Genomic DNA, 17,577 nt, shown 5'->3' with positions numbered 1-17,577 from the left:
ATTCCTGCTCTGGAAATGCAACTTTGCTCTCCTTTCCCTCCTATTTTCCCAGCATCCCTAGGAGTCTTACAGGGTTTACTTTGGTTACAGTTCTCAACGTAAACCTTCCAAGTCCGTTTTTTAGAAAGTGAACGTACTACGTTCTCCTGTGTGTATCATTCCTAGAAAGAGAAGGGGAACAAAATATTTTTGAACTGATTTTGAGGACAAGATCATTTCTAGAGGTTGTCCTTTAATTCTTTTGCCTGCTTGCAGTGCTTTATATAAACCATCCCAGGAAGAAAGATGCAAGTTTTTCTATTTGTTTTTCTATTTGTGGGTATAGTTTTATCCTTGCCAGTCTAGCTATTATGGTTCTTCTCCCCTTTTTGTAACAAGAAAAAGAGAAATTTGGAATGACCAAGAGATAAGCTAATCCATGCAAGAAGCAGTTACCCCAGGTCCTGCCACTTCCTGCCAAGTGTTCCTTTGGCTGCCAGTGTAAAACACATTTGTCCAGATCTTAGGACTCTAGACCTGCTTTATACACTCATCCAGTCTTAGCTGTAGACCCTCTTTCATACATCTCTGCAGGAAAAAAACATGTCTCAAACAATATGCCATTGCCATTTAGGACCGAACCTTTCTTAGGTCAAGGGACTCAGTGACAGTCACGTTCCTTTTATTGGGGGATCACAGATTCTGTGTTCTGATTTTCTGATCACAGGCCTATTCACCAAACCTCCCTCCACACTGTGGCCTGAGTTACTGGTGCACTTAGTAGGTTCTGTCTAAAGACTTTCTACTTTCAAAGACAGGAAGTAGACAGTTTGACTAGTTTACTAGTACCCTAGCCAGCCCTATTAGGAGGTTGGAAAGGGAGGAAATATAAGGCAGCTTTTGATATTTTTGCTACCATTTTTTTTTCCTCTGAAGTAGGCATGATACTCCTTTTTTTTGCAACTAATATAGACACTTACTAGAGACGTTTTCCTTTTGTAAAGTCACCTTCTAGATAATGTACAATTATCGTCATCCTTGTGTTTTGATTGTGACTGCACCTCATCTGCTCTCTGCAGTCAAGGTCTCTCTAATGTCCTTGACTCTGTCACAGACAGAAGCGTTTTAGGCACTGCAGAAATAGGGGAATAGTTTTCTTCCTCTTCCTTGGGTCAGTTAATGATTGGTCCCATGGCCACACTGTTACTTCTCCCCAGTGCTGTGCTGTGATGCCCATGACATCTGGAAAGTTAGCTCTGCTGGGGCATTATGTAGATACTAGCAGGTGAATTGCCTGCTCTGCTTCGGTTTGAGTGATGGTCTTCGTTCCTGCCATGGCTTGGGGGGGGTGGGGTGTCTGTCACTGCTTCCCACTTACCTGACTTATGTCCATAGCCCCATATGTGTTGATGTGGCAGTCTATAATTTTTTTTTTTAATTTCCAGTCATGTCTAAGTTCATTGAACCCAAAGACAGTATTTAATTCTGCCCTGTTACAAGCAGGTAAACTGTGTCTATTCTGTGTTTTATTATCTCATGTAATGACATTCCACCCACCCTTTCCTACTATGCATTTTACCCTGAGACCATTTATTATTCACTGAGGGGAACCAGTCTGCACAGACCACTCTGGACCACCCCTCAGCTGCCCCTCTCAGCCTTCCTGCTCCAGCCCCACTGCGTGGAAGTATCCCCCCCCCCATCCAGCCACCAGATCATATGTATCCTCCTCCTTCCCCAGCACAGGGCAGGATCAACTTGTTTGTTTCTCCTTCTTGGGATACTTTAATTTGGATCCTTTCAGTCTGGTGGAAGGAAGTGTGAAATCTGCCATTACAGATGACAGGCTGCATTACTGAGGATGTTCGACACTGCCTTTCAAACATTTTCCCAATCTCTTAGGCTTAAACACTTCAGTTGTGTAGTACCCAATGAAAGGGCAGGTAAGATGGATAATCCTTTTCTCACGTGGGTCTGAATTAGAGACTAAGTTTTTAATGGGACACATCTTTAATGCCATATATAAATTCCCGCATGTTTGTTTTGTTTTTATTTTTATAAATTCTTTCTTTATTTGACTCCTCTTCTGCTTGCCTTTGGGGGTAGTTTCTTTTCGTTGTTGTTGTTTGTTGGTTTCTTCTGTTTTGTTTTAAGCATCTTTTTCTGACTTATGGTGGGGGAGGGAGAGATTCGAGAGAAAGAGACTGAGAGTTAAAAGATTTCAGTGTAAGCAGTCACCTGTGATGCTCACGTCCACTATATCATCTTATTACTGCATTTGCTAATTTGTAATTCTTGCATAGAACAAAACCAAAGGTGTAATTTTTTTTTTTTTTTGCAAGTGGTTTGGGATTTGGGCCTTAACCAGTACATTGAATATTTGAAAGGACAGTTTGTACGCCCTGAAGCCCCCACCAGTAACTGGTACTGTGGCAACTCCCCTGTGTACATTTCTCTTTAAAAGTGATATTATTCTATCTGTTTGTATGCAACATCCAGTAACCAGTAAATTGACCGCATTTTCCTGACTACCTACAGTAAGGAAATGCACATTTTGTTTTTACTTTTCAAACTTTCATTCTAAAAGTAGTTAAGATGAAATTTATATGAAAACATTTTTATCACAAAATAAAATGGTTACATATCAAACTCCGTGGAATTGCATTTTTAAAATGTTCTGTTTTCATTCCTGCCTTGTAGTCATACCTCACGATGTCATAACTTGCTGAGAAATAATTTTCTTGTCTTTCAGAATCCCTTCTCTTCCTCTAGTCAGACGTAAATAAATGCTTTTGAGGAAAAGGCTTCCACCAAAAAAATTCCCATCACAAGGCCAAGTCACTCTTCAGTACACAGCCATAGCTGGTGACATACGGACAGAGGCTTAGGACAATATGCTTTCCAAGGGAAATGGAAAATGTTTGCTAAAGCAAGAATCAAAAGTTGGGAGAGGGGCCAGCAGGTACCATAGTTAAGGCACTAGACTCTCACATGGCCAGCCACAGTTTGAGTCCTGGACCTAGCAGCTTGCTTTCTTCCAACCCCCCCTCACTCGCCACCTCTGGTGATCACACATACCCTATAGCAAACTGGAAAGTAATAATAAGGATAAATAAACAATTCTTTTATTTTTAAAAAAGATTTTTTGCTATAGGGCTTGTGCACTCACCAGAGAGACAGAGACAGAAAGCATGAAATCACTCCCTAGGGGCACTGGTCATACCTCAATCCCTTCTCCTTCATTCCCTTCTTGAGATATTAGGCATGCACACACACGTGCCCGGTGTGAGTTTTAAGCTGCAGGGCCCAGGACTTGAACCACAGTTGACTATGTAGGAGTTCAGCGACATAACCATTACACCATCTGCTGGTGCCTAAATAATTCTTTTTTGTAAAACATAGGAAAATTGGGAGATATCTCATAATAATGCTGCTACCTAAACCACTGGTTCATGATAATTGTCCCTCATATTAGATTTTGTATAGAACTTATGGAATTATAAAATTTTAGTTTGCACATTAATTTGTTACCAAGTTAATATTTGTACAATTACTTAAAAGTCCAGTGAGACGTTTGGACTTGAATATCGGTGATATGTATGGCATTAGCAGTCATAGCAACCATAGCATCCAGTTTATCTCCATGACCTACAATTTTACAGAAACTTCTGAATATATCAGTACAAATGATAGCAGTATTTTAAAAAATGAATTGACTTGAAGTCTTTTTTTTATTTTTTATTTTTTATTATCATCATAATCTTCTTTATATTACATTGGATTACATATAACTTTACAGTGTATTACATTGTTTTTTCAAAAGGGAATGCCATGCATGTCCGTCAGTACAGAGCCATTAATCTCCCCACTTCAACATTCAATATCTTTTCCCCAATCATTATTTTTATTATTCTAATTATTTTTTAAAACAGTCAATCGCTATTTCTCATTTTGCTTGTAAAAATACTTTGCCCATCATGAAATACTTTTGACTTGAAGTCTTAAGATATGCTTCAGTTAAGCAGAAAAAGGCACTTTATTCAAGATCGGCCCAAAAATCGTTGAACACAATTGGTGGCACATATTGGTTATCTCTAGGGTGTTTTGATTTTATATAGAATACATTGGAGTCTTCATGTGGGTTTTAGTAAGGTGTAAGATGAAAATAAATCAAAGCTCAGGAATGACCACCAGCCTCTCAGAGCTGGAGCTGCCTCTTACAGACCATGTGTGAACTACAACTTGCTCCATGGAAATCTGCTTCAGTGGATCTGGGCTGCAGGACACTGGCCCACTGACCACATCCTAACTCTGTAGTTGTAGACTTTGGAACCTGGCCGTTGGGGTACAGGGAGCATCCAGGACTCTCCCACACATGAATGCCAAGGAGGGAGAGCATGGTTGGAGGCCAAGCACTGCCACATTCACATCCAGGACAGTGGGCTTGGCCACTAGGCCCAGATCAAGGTAGGGGGGGAGCGGGTTACCTCAGTCATGCAGCTAAAATGCCTGATGGCTAAAGGGGGCAGCTGGGTTCTCTTTCAGAATGTGAACAACAGAACACCCTTCTTATGCCCACATGCTGTCAGGATATGGGTGGTGCAGGAACTGTGAGTTGTTAGGACCTCTGCCACTAAGGTTTCCAGTCATAGGGTGTCGAGGGATGTGTGTGCACGTGTGTGTGTGTTGGGGGGAGGGACAGGTAGGTGTGGGAAGCAGAACATAATTCTTTTGACTTTAAGCTCAGTAAAACACATTTAATTGTTCGCACCAGTTAAGTCCCAACTGTTAAGTGTGGGCACATTCAAATTAGGAAAGCTTAGAGAGAGTTTATTTACTAAAAGATTACAAAGGAGTAAGGGAGATGTAGGAGAACCGCTATGATAGTGCAGAAACCCCTCGCCAGCATCAGCAGAGCTCTTACCACTCCCAGGACCAAAGAGGCAGTGGCTAGAAGTTGCAGGGACTTGGAGGGACAGTCCTGAAGAGCAGGCTGCCTGCCCCAAGAAGAGTTGTGCCTACTGTCCAGCACTCGGTGAGCCTCCAGACCTTTCATGAAGAGAGCCAGGAAATGAAAACTCTAATCTCTTTTCAACTCCCCCCATACACACACACACACACGCACACACATGCTCCGTTTCTATTTGCTGAGTCTAAGTGGAAGTCTGGAGCTGTGGGAGCTCATTGATTTGATCCACTGAGAGGCATCAGCTTCTTGGGGCTGAGAGCTTGGAGGAGAAGGGAAGAGAAGCAGAAGGAGCAAAAGCATCACTACTAAAATATTCTTCCTCCAACTACAATATTTCTGAGAAATTTCCATGGAACCTATCATTGAAGTGTCAGGACAAGAAACAAAGTAAAACTTCTTTCTCTGATCTGCTGGAGTGTTTATTCACCACTTTGGCTATGAGCACACAACCTGGAAGAGACATTCCTCAACAGCAGGAGGGAATATATTAAGGTAGGAAGGATAAATTACTGTAGGTTTGTTCCAATAAGTGCTACATACACGTAAGTGAAAAAAGCAACTTAACAGCACCATAAAGAATTGTCATAGACACGATGTTGAGCAAAATTAGCCTGGCACAAAAGGATACATTCCTTAAGATTCCATCATGTAACCTCAGAGGTTACATAATAATAATCTCAGAGGTTACCTAACAAACCAATAGTGGACAGAGATCTGAACAGTGGGGTACCTTTGTAGAAGAGGGGTCTTAACAGAGACAATATCAAAAAGAATCTTTCTGGAGGCTGAAAACATCTTGATGCAAGTGGTAATTACATGGATATATAAATGTATAGAATTTCATGTAACATTTACCTTGAGATTTTTGTGTTTTACTTACGTAAATGATATGTCAGTAAAACATAGCTACATTAATCTATGGAAATGTAGGAGAACCTATTATTAGAATTTATAAACTGCCATTAGTTTATCCTGTTTATTTAAAGAGGATATATTTAAAGAGGATATAATATAGTTTAACACTCTTCTATTTCCCTCTTATTACATTCCCTCCCTTTATTTCCTTCCTCCATCTTTTCTTTCCTGTTACTTGTCTAAATTTGGTTTGTGGGGATTATTTTCTTCTTGAAAACATTGTTATTTGCAGCAGTTGATCCATGAAGACAATATATTTTCAAGTTCAACTGTATAAAATGTGAGATTGCTAATTGCCAAGTTAATTAAGTTAGCAGACAAGCCAGTGCACTTAGCCTGCTGGTTATGAATTCCGGGCTCCAGCTGAATAATCTATTTCCATCCAGGTCCTGGCTGCTATTTGGAGCTACCTGGTAGTCTTTGTTTCAGTATAAATATAGGTTGATTCTCAGTTTTATAAATTGGCTAGGATTTTTAAGAGCCTCATTGTAAATCATCATCTGTTTCATATGCCTATTTCAGAGAATTTAGGCCAGGCAAATAGGGGAATGTTGGAATGTAGAGGCCCAGCCCTTGCCTCTCTATAAATGGATTTGTTCTCTCTCTCTCTCTCTCTCTCTCTCTCTCTCTTTCTCTCTCTCTCTCCTCTCTCTCTCTTTCTTTCTCTCTTGCTAGCCTTTTTGAAAATTTTTTTAAAAATTTTTCTCTTTCCTCCAACTTTCCTCAAACCTCACCTCTTGGAAAAGGTTTAACAACAGGGAATGAGGACCCAGCTGCAGTGGCACATGTAAAACTCTGCTTCTTCATAGGGCAAGACCATGTGAGAAGCCCAACTTCTGTTCCTAGCCCTGGAAACTCAGTGCATTGTTGTGTGCCTGTAATCCCAGCGACTAGGAGGCTGAGGCAGGAAGATCTTGACAAGGAGAGATCCTGTCTTAAAAAATTTTTTTTAAAAAAACTAAACACAGACTTGGCAGGGAACAGGCATCATCCACTCTGTCAGGATCTGTGGTACTGCAGTTATTGCCATTTTAAATACAAATATTGGAAAGGAGAGGAATAAGACTGTAAACCCAGACAACCCAAGAAATTTAATGGAAGTCCACCACAAACCATTAACAATTCAATAAATAAAATAATATTAAACTAATTCACAGAAATGACCTTTGCTATAAACCAAAACTAGTGGGAAGATATCATTGAAAAGACCACATTTATGATAGTAAACACACACACACACACACACACACACACACACTAATAACCTTTGAAAAAAACCTGAAAGCCCCAGATATTATCAAACACCCCTCCACTACTGCTATATCGGTTACAGTTTTATCAGTTGCTGCTGCTTTATTAATTATAGCTTTTGATCTGCTCTATTCTTCCCATTTTCCCCTGCTCTTTTCTTATTTTCTAGTTATAAATAAATGAATGCACCTGATCATGCTTACAACTTAAATAAAATTCATTAAGATAATCAACTCTTCAAACTCATCCCCCAATCATCTAACACAAGTTCAAATCCTGAGACATCTGCATTTCCTGTGGTGTGAGATTTTTCCTGTTGGAATAAGCATCAATAACTCATCTTTGGGACCAGCAGTTAGCGTAATGGCTATGTCGCTGGACTCCCACGTAATCGACTGCGGTTCGAGTCCCGGACCCCGTGGCTGAAACTCACGCCGGGCGCATGTGCGTGCATGCCCAAGGTCCCGAGAGGAGAATGGAGGAGAAGGGATTGTGACTTGGCCATCCCCCCTGGGGGGGTGATTTCTCGCTTTCCATCTCTCTGTCTCTGTGTCTGGTGAGTGCACGCGCCCTATAGCAAAAACCTCTCCAAAAAATAAAAAAATAAATATTAAAAAAAACACTCATCTTTGACTTACAGGGATCCTCCTGGTGGTTCTTGACTGACAGAGAGAGGGCCTGTGTTAAAACTCCATGACAGAAAAAAAGATCCCATTTTAATATCCTGTTATATACAAACCACTGACTGAAACAGCAGCAATTTGTGAATTTCTGTCAGAATATCTGAACATTCACAAAAATGGAACATATACATCTCAGAGAGTTCGAAAGAATCAGTGTCATACAATGATCTCTTAACATAGTATTTACTACCAAATTAGAAACCAAACTAAAATGTAACCAGCACCCCAGTATGTATGGAAAAATTAAAAACGTATAAGTAATCCAGTTATTAACATAAATATGAGGTTGTCAGGAAAGTCATGACATATGCAAAAATGTGTCATGACTTTCTGGACAACCCAATATAAATTAGAAGGTACACAGAACTGCACAAAAATACTTACCAAATAGCAACACCGTATTTGAAATGAAAATTATTAAAACTTCTGTAAACCAGCTAAAATCTTAAATATAGAAACCTGGGGCTCAATGTATTGCAGCAGAAAGACTGAATCAGTGCCTTCCTCAAGAAAAGGAGCTGGAGCCATGTGTCTAAGTGCAGCTTGAACCTCAGCCTCGGTGACTTGAGAAACATGCCAGGTGCTTATATGGGGATGCCTAAGACTCTGATGGAACGAAGAAGTGGGAAAAAACGGATTGGGGCACCACCATACCCCATTAGGGGATGCTTTCTCTTTCTCTCCCCTCTCTCCCCACCTCCTTCCCTTTCCCTCCGGTAAGTGTGCATGCCCTCTGGCAATAAAAAAAAATAGACAAAGAACATAGACTAAGCCTGAAGGTATAGAAGGAAGGAAATCAGTCAAGATAAGCATAAAAATAATGTAATAATTGGAAAAATTGAGAGAAATAATTAAATGAACCAAACTAAGTTTCTTTAAGATACATAAAAGAGGGGTCAACAAGTGGCATGGTAGTTAAGGCACTGGACTCCCATGTGGTCAACTGCAGTTTGAGTCCTGGGCCCTGTGGCCTGAAACTCATTCTGGGCACATGGGCATGCATGCCCAAAATCCTGAGAGGAGAATGGAGGAGAAGGGATCATGGTTTGGCAATCTTCCTCTGGGTGATATCTCGCTTTCTTACTCTCTGTCTCTCTGGCAAGCACATGTGCCCTATGGCAAAAATCTTTCAAAAAATAAAAATAAAATAGAAAACCTTCTGCAAGAAATCAACAAAATAATGATAAAGAAGATACAACTGATAAGTACAAGAGGACTTCAAAATGTTTATGGAAAAAATGGAATTAAAAGATATTAAGGTTCAGGTCATGGCTCAGTGGTCATGCAACTGCAGCCTTAGGAGATCTTCCTGAGCATGCCATGCCACGCATGCATGTACCTGTGGCATGAGCTGGCTAAGCCTGGGGCAGGTCATAGTGTGGAGACCCTATTGGGGTTACCTGTCTATTTCTGTCTCTATCTCCCTCTGTTTCTCTCTCTCTCATGGAAGAAATAAACTTTTTAAAAAGATAAGGATAAAATATAAACTTTGTTTCTCAATGTAAGCTCCACCAAATTTAAGACACATTTGTAAGAGATGATGCCAGTTATTTGGTCCATTCCTAAACAACTGAGGGTCCTGGAAATTCAGTGATGTCAACCCAGTCAACTCTGTTTTTCATTCATTGCTGAAGAAAAACTAGTGTTCTTAAAAGATTTTATTATGATTAGAAAACAAAAAGAAGTCATTAGGCCCAAGTTAGGAGTGTAAGCCAAATGACTTGCATTGAAACTCTTGCAAAATTGTCCTAGTTTGAAGAGAGGAATAAGCAGAAGCATTGTTATAGTGGAGAAGAACTCTCTGGTGAAGTTTTTCAGACTTTTGTTATTATTATTAAATCTCTGGCTTTTTAAAAACATTCTCAAAGGAAGCAAATGTTCTCCCACCCTTCAGAAAGTCAACAAGCAAAATGCCTTGAGCATTTCCCCAAATTGTCACCATGACCTTTGCTCTTGACAGGTGCTTTTTCTCTTACTGAACCACTTCCACATTTTGGTAGCCATTGTTTTAATTGTGTTTTCTTTTCAGGATTGCGTTGGCCATTCTTCAAAGAAAAGAATTGTACTGTTGTAATTCTTCAAAGAAAATATTCAAGATCTTATAAACTTCCTTGAAGTTTATAGTGAAAGTGCCAGTCTTACCTGTAGTCAATGTGGTGCAATCATTTTGACATTCATCAAGCAGAGTTTGTTCAGCTTTAATTTTTCTTTTTCTTTATTAATTTATTTATTTTACATACTTTCACTGAACATTATCACAGCGTACAAAATGTGATTTCCCATCCAGGATACACTGTATAATGGCTTAGTCATACATGTTATCTTTAACAAATAATTTTCCATTTCTTGTTGAAAAAAAAATTTCCCACTTATTTCTCACCCTATGCCATTTTCCACCCTCCTCCCACACTGTCTCTAGTATCTGCAGTTGTTTTCCATTCCTTTTTAAAATTTTTTCCCACATTTTATTGATTCACAAAATAATTAAATACTTTCGATAGCAAGTTCAGCTGAGAAATATACATCTGTGAACACATGTTGACTTTAGGCATGAAACTCTGTGGGTAGAATGAATATACTAGAAAGTAGCACCTACCTGAGGGTATATAGCTTACTGTGGTCATTAAATGGGTATTTTTTAATATATTTTTTTTAATTTCAAGAAAGGCAGTTTTAGCCTTAGTAAATCAAAATTTTAAAAATGTTAAGAGAACTTTGCTTAAGACTTAAAGCCAGGAAATAGGTTAGGATTCTGTTCAAATAGTAGGTACATGGACCTGTCCACAACTCAAGAGAAGACAAAAATCCTTAACTCTGGAAAATAAAGCATAGAAGGAGATCAGTAATGTTTTAGTCAAAAGTTATAAAATTCTATTTCACCAGTTCAGACTCATGTACTTTATCTTCTGTTGTGGTCTGATCTTTCTGTTCAAATTCTGGAAGATAATGTTCAACTCTGGACTTGTCTCTACCATTAAGCTGGCCATTTTCTTGTCTTTGAACTCTTATTTCTGTGTGTCTGACTTTAGTTTGCCTGAGATAGCATTCCCTTCAGAACTTCCGGCAGAGCTGGTCTGGTGTTGGTAAATTCTCTCAGGTTTTGTTTATCTGAGAATGTTTCATGATTTTCTTCCCATATGAAGGATAATCTTGCCAGGTACAGTATTTTTGCTTGAAATTGTTTTTCACTTAACACTGAATATATTTTCCCATTCTTTCCTTGCTTGCATTGTTTCTGATGAGAGGATGAGAGGTCCGCTGTTAGCCTCATGGGATATCCTCTGTACATAGCTTGACATTTCTCTCTTGCCAATCTTTTTTTTTTTTTTTTCAATTTTTTTTGCAATAGGGCGTGTGCACTCGCCAGAAAGAAAGAGAGAGACAGAGAGACAGAAAGCAAGAAATCACCCCCCGGGGGGATGGCCATACCACAGTCCCTTCTTGTCCATTCTCCTCTTGGGATCTTGGGTATGCATGCACACATGCCTGGCGTGAGTTTAAGTCACCAGGTCCAGGACTTGGACCATGGTGGACTATATGGAAATCCAGTGACATAGCCATTATGCCCACTGCTGATCTCTCTCTTGCCAATCTTAGTAACTTGTCTTTGTCTGTGGTTTTGGTCAATCTGGCTATGATGTGTCTTGGAGGAGATCATCTTGAGTCGATTCTACTTGGGGTCCTTTGTATTTCTTGGGTCTGGATCTTTGAGTGCCTCTCTAGGTTTGAGAAGTTTTCTTCCAGGATTTCATGGAATAGATTGTCAATGCCCTTATTAGACTCTTCACTTTCTAGGATACTCATTATCTGAATGTTTGAACGTTTAATTACCATTAAACGGTATTTCTAATATTTCTTGTATATTATTCTCATTTGGGGGCTATTTTCTCAGTCTTCATAGTGAATTTTACTAGTTCAATAATTCTGTCTTCTACATCTGAGATTCGATTTTCTGCATGATCTAGTCTGCTTTCAATACTTTCAAGGGAGGTTTTGACTTCCTGTATTACAGCCTTCATTTTCAATAGTTCCATTTGATTCTTTTTTATGATGTGTATTTCCTCTTTCAGCTTGTTTTCTCAAGAACTTCCTCACCTCCTGGAACTTGTCAGCTCTTTTCTTCTGGAGTTCATTGTCTCTCTTCTCTTCATCTCTGTTAGCTTTGTCACTGTGAATATTCTAAATTCTTTATCAGATATTTCTGTGAGTTCCATTGTACTGTCTGTGGGTGAAGAGGAGTTATTCTTTTCCCTTGAAGGAGAGAGGTATTTTCTTGGTTTCTTATCTTGTTCCTCTGCGGTGATTGCTAGTCATCTGATGGGTTATTCGTTTCTTCCTAATTTCTAGAAGTTCAATCTGAGTGATCAGAAGTGTGCAGGAGGAGGTGATCTGCAAACTCGTTGCTGTTCCATTTTTCTCCCTTTGTGCCACAGAATCAGTGCGAATTGAGGAATATGTTGACCCTAATAGTATTCAAATACTTGGCTACGTTTCGCTTAGACTGGTCTAAACATTCAGTGCATGGAGGCTGAGCAGCAAATGATGAAGTAAAAGAAAAAGGATTAGAAAACTGAGAAAGAAAAAGAGGAAAAAGAAAAAAACTAAATAATTTATTTGTTTAAAAAAAATGAAATCCACGTGGCGCACAAGCACGCTGCACACAAGCATGCTGCGTGAAAGCACTAAATTTCAGCTGCCATGGAGAACTCGGTCTTCTTCTGAAGGCCTGCTCTTTCTGCCTCTCCTAAATGGGAGGGGAGAAAGAGGATTATTAGCAAGATAAAGGAGGATTTCATAGCCAAAAAGATACTTTATCTTACAAAATTAAAAAAAGAAAAATGAAAAAAATGAAAAGACAGAGGCAGAGAAAGACAGAGAGAAGGATAGAGGGGGCTCTCCAGGATGACTTCTCAGCAGAACATCTGCATTTCTTTTACTCCCAAAAGCAATAGATCTCAGCTGCCATGGAGAACTCCTCAGCTTTAATTTTCAATCAGAATTATGTAAACAGAACTAATCGAGATGCAGATGTATGATCTTGGCTATTGTTTCTGCTGCTGATTGTTGGTCCTCTTCAATTAGGGCACAGAAGAGAAATTTTGTTTTGCTCACTCATTGATATGGATGGTCTGGTGCTGTGGGCGTCCCCTTCACCATTATTCATCCCTTCTTAAAATGAATTGCCCATTTGTAAACAGCCAATTTCTTTGGGGGCATTGTCCCCATAAACCTGTGTGAAGTCCCAAGGATTTCACCATTCTTCCTCCCAAACTTCATCATAAATTTGACGTTCAATCTTGCTTTAATGTTAGCAGAATACATCTTACTTTGATAGGGGCTTTTTCTTTTTCTTTTTTTTTTTTTTTGAGAGGTTTTTGCTATAGGGCGCGTGTGCTCGCCAGACAGACAGAGAGAGACATAGAGACAGAAAGAGAGAAATCACCCCCCCAGGGGGGATGGCCACGCCTCAATCCCTTCTCCTCCACTCTCCTCTAGGGATCTTGGGCACGCACGCACACGCGCCTGGCGTGAATTTTAAGCCACCGGGTCCGGGACGCGAACCGCGGTCGACTACGTGGGAGTCCAGCGACATAGCCATTACACTAACTGCTGGTCCCGATAGGGGCTTTTTCAAACTGAGATCTTATCCTTGTTAGTGCCTCAAACTACATACTGTTCAGACATGTTAAATTAGTAAGAGTATATTTGGGGACAAAAAAATTAGAAAAAAATTGTGCATAGTTTTTTTTTATAATATACATTTTCTGTGAACATTTTGAAGGCCTCCTTATATTTGAGGAATAAAAGTAGGATTTACCAGTAGATTCAGTAGATTTAAAATTAAAAGAGAATATATAAACAAAATTATTCTAATATATTTGGAAAAAATACTGGCCGAGTTGTTATAACAGGTAAGTTCTATTGAACTTCAAAAAAATAATTTCTATTATAAACCTTCCAAGAAATTAAAAATAAATAAAATACTCTTCGATTTATTATTATTATTATTGGAGAGATTTTTACTATAGGGTGTGTGCACTTGCCAGAGAGACAGAAAGAGATTGAGAGCCAGAAAACTAGAAATCCCCCTCTGGGGGGGGGGGATGGCCACGCTGCAATCCCTTCTCCTCCATTCTCCTCTCATGATCTTGGGCACACATGCACACACATCTGGTGTGAGTTTAAGCCACCAGGTCTGGGGCTCGAACTGCAGTTGACTACATGGGAGTCCAGCGATGTAGCCATCATGCCATCTGTTGGTCTCTCATCATTTTATGGACCTAATATAGTCTTGAAAGCAAAACCTCACAAAAACAATACAGGTAAGAAAAATTATATTTTTCTTAACTATAAACATAGACAGAAAAATCCTAAATCAATTATTACTAAGCTAAAACTAGCAATGGAGGGCCAGCAGGTGGCATGGAGGTTAAGGCAGCTGGATCCTATATAGCTGACTGCCCAGTTTGAGTCCCAGGCCCAGTGGCTTGAAAATCATGTTGGGCATATACAGATACATGCCCAAAATTCTGAGGAGAGAATGAAGCAGAAGGGATTGTAGCATGGCCATTTACCCTGGGGGTGATTTCTCATTTCCCCTCTCTTTCTGGCTCTCTCCGATGAGTGCACGTGCCCTATAGCAAACTATTAAAAAGAAAAATAAAAGCTAGCAGTGGATATCCAGAATTTCATCATAACCAAAAATTTTTCCCTCCAGGGAAGAAAAAAAATGTTAAATAGTAAATCGGTTAATAGATGCCTCTACAATAAGAAGACTCATATAGTCATTGCAACAAATTTAGTAATGTGTTTGGTAAAATTAAATCTTTATTGTTAAAAATTATGAAATATAACAGCAAAGTAGGAAGAGAGAACTTCCTAAAACTGATAAAAGTGATCTACCATAATCCACAGCAAACATCATATTTGATGATGAAATTATAAATATGAAAATTAGAGAATGCGGATGTCAGCTCTCATGCATTGCCCTCCACACGAGCTGGAGGTCCTGGCTATAGCCAGGAAAGAAACAAACAAACACAAACAATAATCACTTGTATACCCACTGATCACACAGAGAAAAAGTTCCCAGCCTCAAGCAAACAAACAAATAAACACAAAAACAACCTATTAGAACTCGTTGCCATTAAGGGTGACAAGAAAGACTTGCTAAAGAATTAGAATCTTTCCTGTTTGTGATTAGTTGAATCCAATTAAATCAGAAAGAAAATTAACTACTTTGTAGCTCTGGGCTAGGGGAGACTTCTATTCCTGTCAGGTGAGAACAGCTGACTAATTTTGAGGGGCAGGGTTTTGGAGTTCTCAGTAGATCTAACTGAAAACCCCAGAGGGACAGAATGGACTCAGCAGGTCCATCTGTGCCTCAGGTGTATCATCCTGGAAGCACATAGTCTGCACATAGTCTCCACTCCTTGTCCCAGCCTCCGTCTGGGTGAGAGGAACAGAGCACTAACTAGAATTCTGTAATCTTGCCTCTCCTGAATGGCAAGCCCAATTCTTCATAGAAGACTGTGCTGATTATTGATTATCTCTTAACTTTAAAATCATCCTTTTTGCCCGCATATGAAAAATAGATGCTAGTCCTTTAAGAACTATCCCTTTGCTAGCTGGCACTATGTAAAGCTTGGCCAGTAGAGGGAGCTAGAGAAATGTGTCAGGAGTAAGATTTTTCTTCCTGGTTCCACTGACTGGACAGGCTCCTCCTGCCCTGTCAGTGGATTCCCTAGGACCAGGATCCTGAGGGCAGGCAGCTTCCCTAGGGCCCAGAGTTTGCCGTCTATGGTAGCCAGAGACACCCCACAGGCAGCAGCAATCCCACGTTGGTGGTTTTGTAATGGAGTGTGTTGGAGTGCCCCAGTGAGGTACCTTCCAGTGAGACACTTTCCTCAGTACTTAGAGGTTGAGTTTCCAGTAAGATCCTCTGCTGTGTTACCTCAGTGCTTTCTTTGCCATTTAGTGAGCCAGGCTATGTGCTCCATCAAGGTCTGGATCTCAGCCCTGGAGCAGAAGATGATTGCTCTATCTCAATCATAGAGGTAAAGGCTAATATATTATCATATATCACATCACATTACATTATATTATTTATATCTTATCTGCTACATTAAGCATTATATCCATGATAACAATATTCCTTAGAATACTCTTTACAAAGCCCAAGCTCATTAGGTCAACCCTCTGTTACGATTAATAATTTTTCATATTATTGATAGATTTTTCTTTAATTACTGTATGATTTCTCCTTCTGACTGAACCTAGCCTAATAAATTCCACAAAGGTGAAAAAATAAATTTTGTGCTGTGATTACTTTTATCCTAATGTCAATGAATCAGAAGCATTTAGAATCTGTATTATTTTCTTTTGTCAATTCTTTTACAAAGGGGACATAAATAATTATAAAGGCACCTGAAGTTATTATTTGTTTTTACACTTTTGGGAGAAAAAAAAAAGACAGGAAGGGACAACATATATCACTCATATGATTTTTTACAGTGTAGGTAAAAAGCATTAGTCATTTTAATTTACTAGCATTGCTCTCCAACAATATCTTCATGACTCCAAGCTCATTTCAGAACATAAAGATTTAAGATTTCAAAACCTATTTAATTATGTCATCTAGGAAAATGGACAAACATATTTATATTACTGAAAGATCTTTTTTCACACTCCAGCACCTCAAAACTACACCAACCATACTCCAGCTCCTCCATCTTCATCGTTTTCTGATTCGTCTACTCTAGAAGCAAAAACTGCCCTGAGAGTTTTGGTAATAATTTGCTTGATTGACTTTACCAACTACGTATGCATCCTGTCTTCATCTATTTGCGCAGCTGTAACAAAATACCTCAGACTGAGTAATTTATAAATTATAGAAATGTAATGCTCATAGTTCTAGAGGCTGGAAAGGCCAAGAGGAAGGTATCAGTAGAGTTAGTATCTGGTGTGGGCTTGATCTCTGTTTCAAAGATGACACCTTCTTTCTGGGTCTTCACAAGGCAGAAGAGGCAAATAAATTCTTTTGGGCCTCCTTTATAAAGGCACTAATCCCACAGATGATGGTGGGATTAGCCTCTTCTTGCCTAATAATACCATGGGTCTTAGTACCATCACACTGGGGATTAAGTGTTAGGATATGAATTTTAAGGAGACACAAACATTTAAACCAGAGTATTCTGCCCTTGACCACTCCCTTCCATTCATGTCTTCCTTAAATGCACGTTCCATTCCTCTAGGCTCAAAACTCTTAATTTGTTCCAACTCAATAGTCTAAAGTCCCCAGAGTCTCATTCAAATGACATTTAAACCAGATATGGGTGAGGCTCAGGAGAGAATTCATCCTGGCAAAAACTGCTCTCCAGTTGTGAATTTTTTCTTTTGTCAAGTGCCTATAGAAGTTTTACTCATTTTTCTATTAGATTAGACAGAAGAATTAAATGAAATTCAGAGATCACAATGGCTTAAATGTTCTGTATGAGAGAAAAACTTTACAAAAGTTAAGTAACAACAGATTGACAGAATTGACTTGCAAAACAGAAATAGCTCCAAATCAATACAAGCAGGTCAAACTATGTAACAGAAGAATAGGCAAAGAATATAAACAGGTAAATTTAAGAATAAAAAAAATTAGACTGATTTTAATAAGCTCAACTTCAGTAATAATCAGAGAATGCAAACTAATAAACTACTTTTTCTCTTCCTTCCTTCCTTCCTTCCTTCCTTCCTTCCTTCCTTCCTTCCTTCCTTCCTCCTTCCCTCCCT

The sequence above is a fragment of the Tupaia chinensis genome, unplaced genomic scaffold (assembly GCF_000334495.1).
Source record: "Tupaia chinensis unplaced genomic scaffold, TupChi_1.0 Scaffold144247_1, whole genome shotgun sequence".
NCBI classification, from domain to species: domain Eukaryota; kingdom Metazoa; phylum Chordata; class Mammalia; order Scandentia; family Tupaiidae; genus Tupaia; species Tupaia belangeri.
This window is presented reverse-complemented; position numbering follows the sequence as displayed.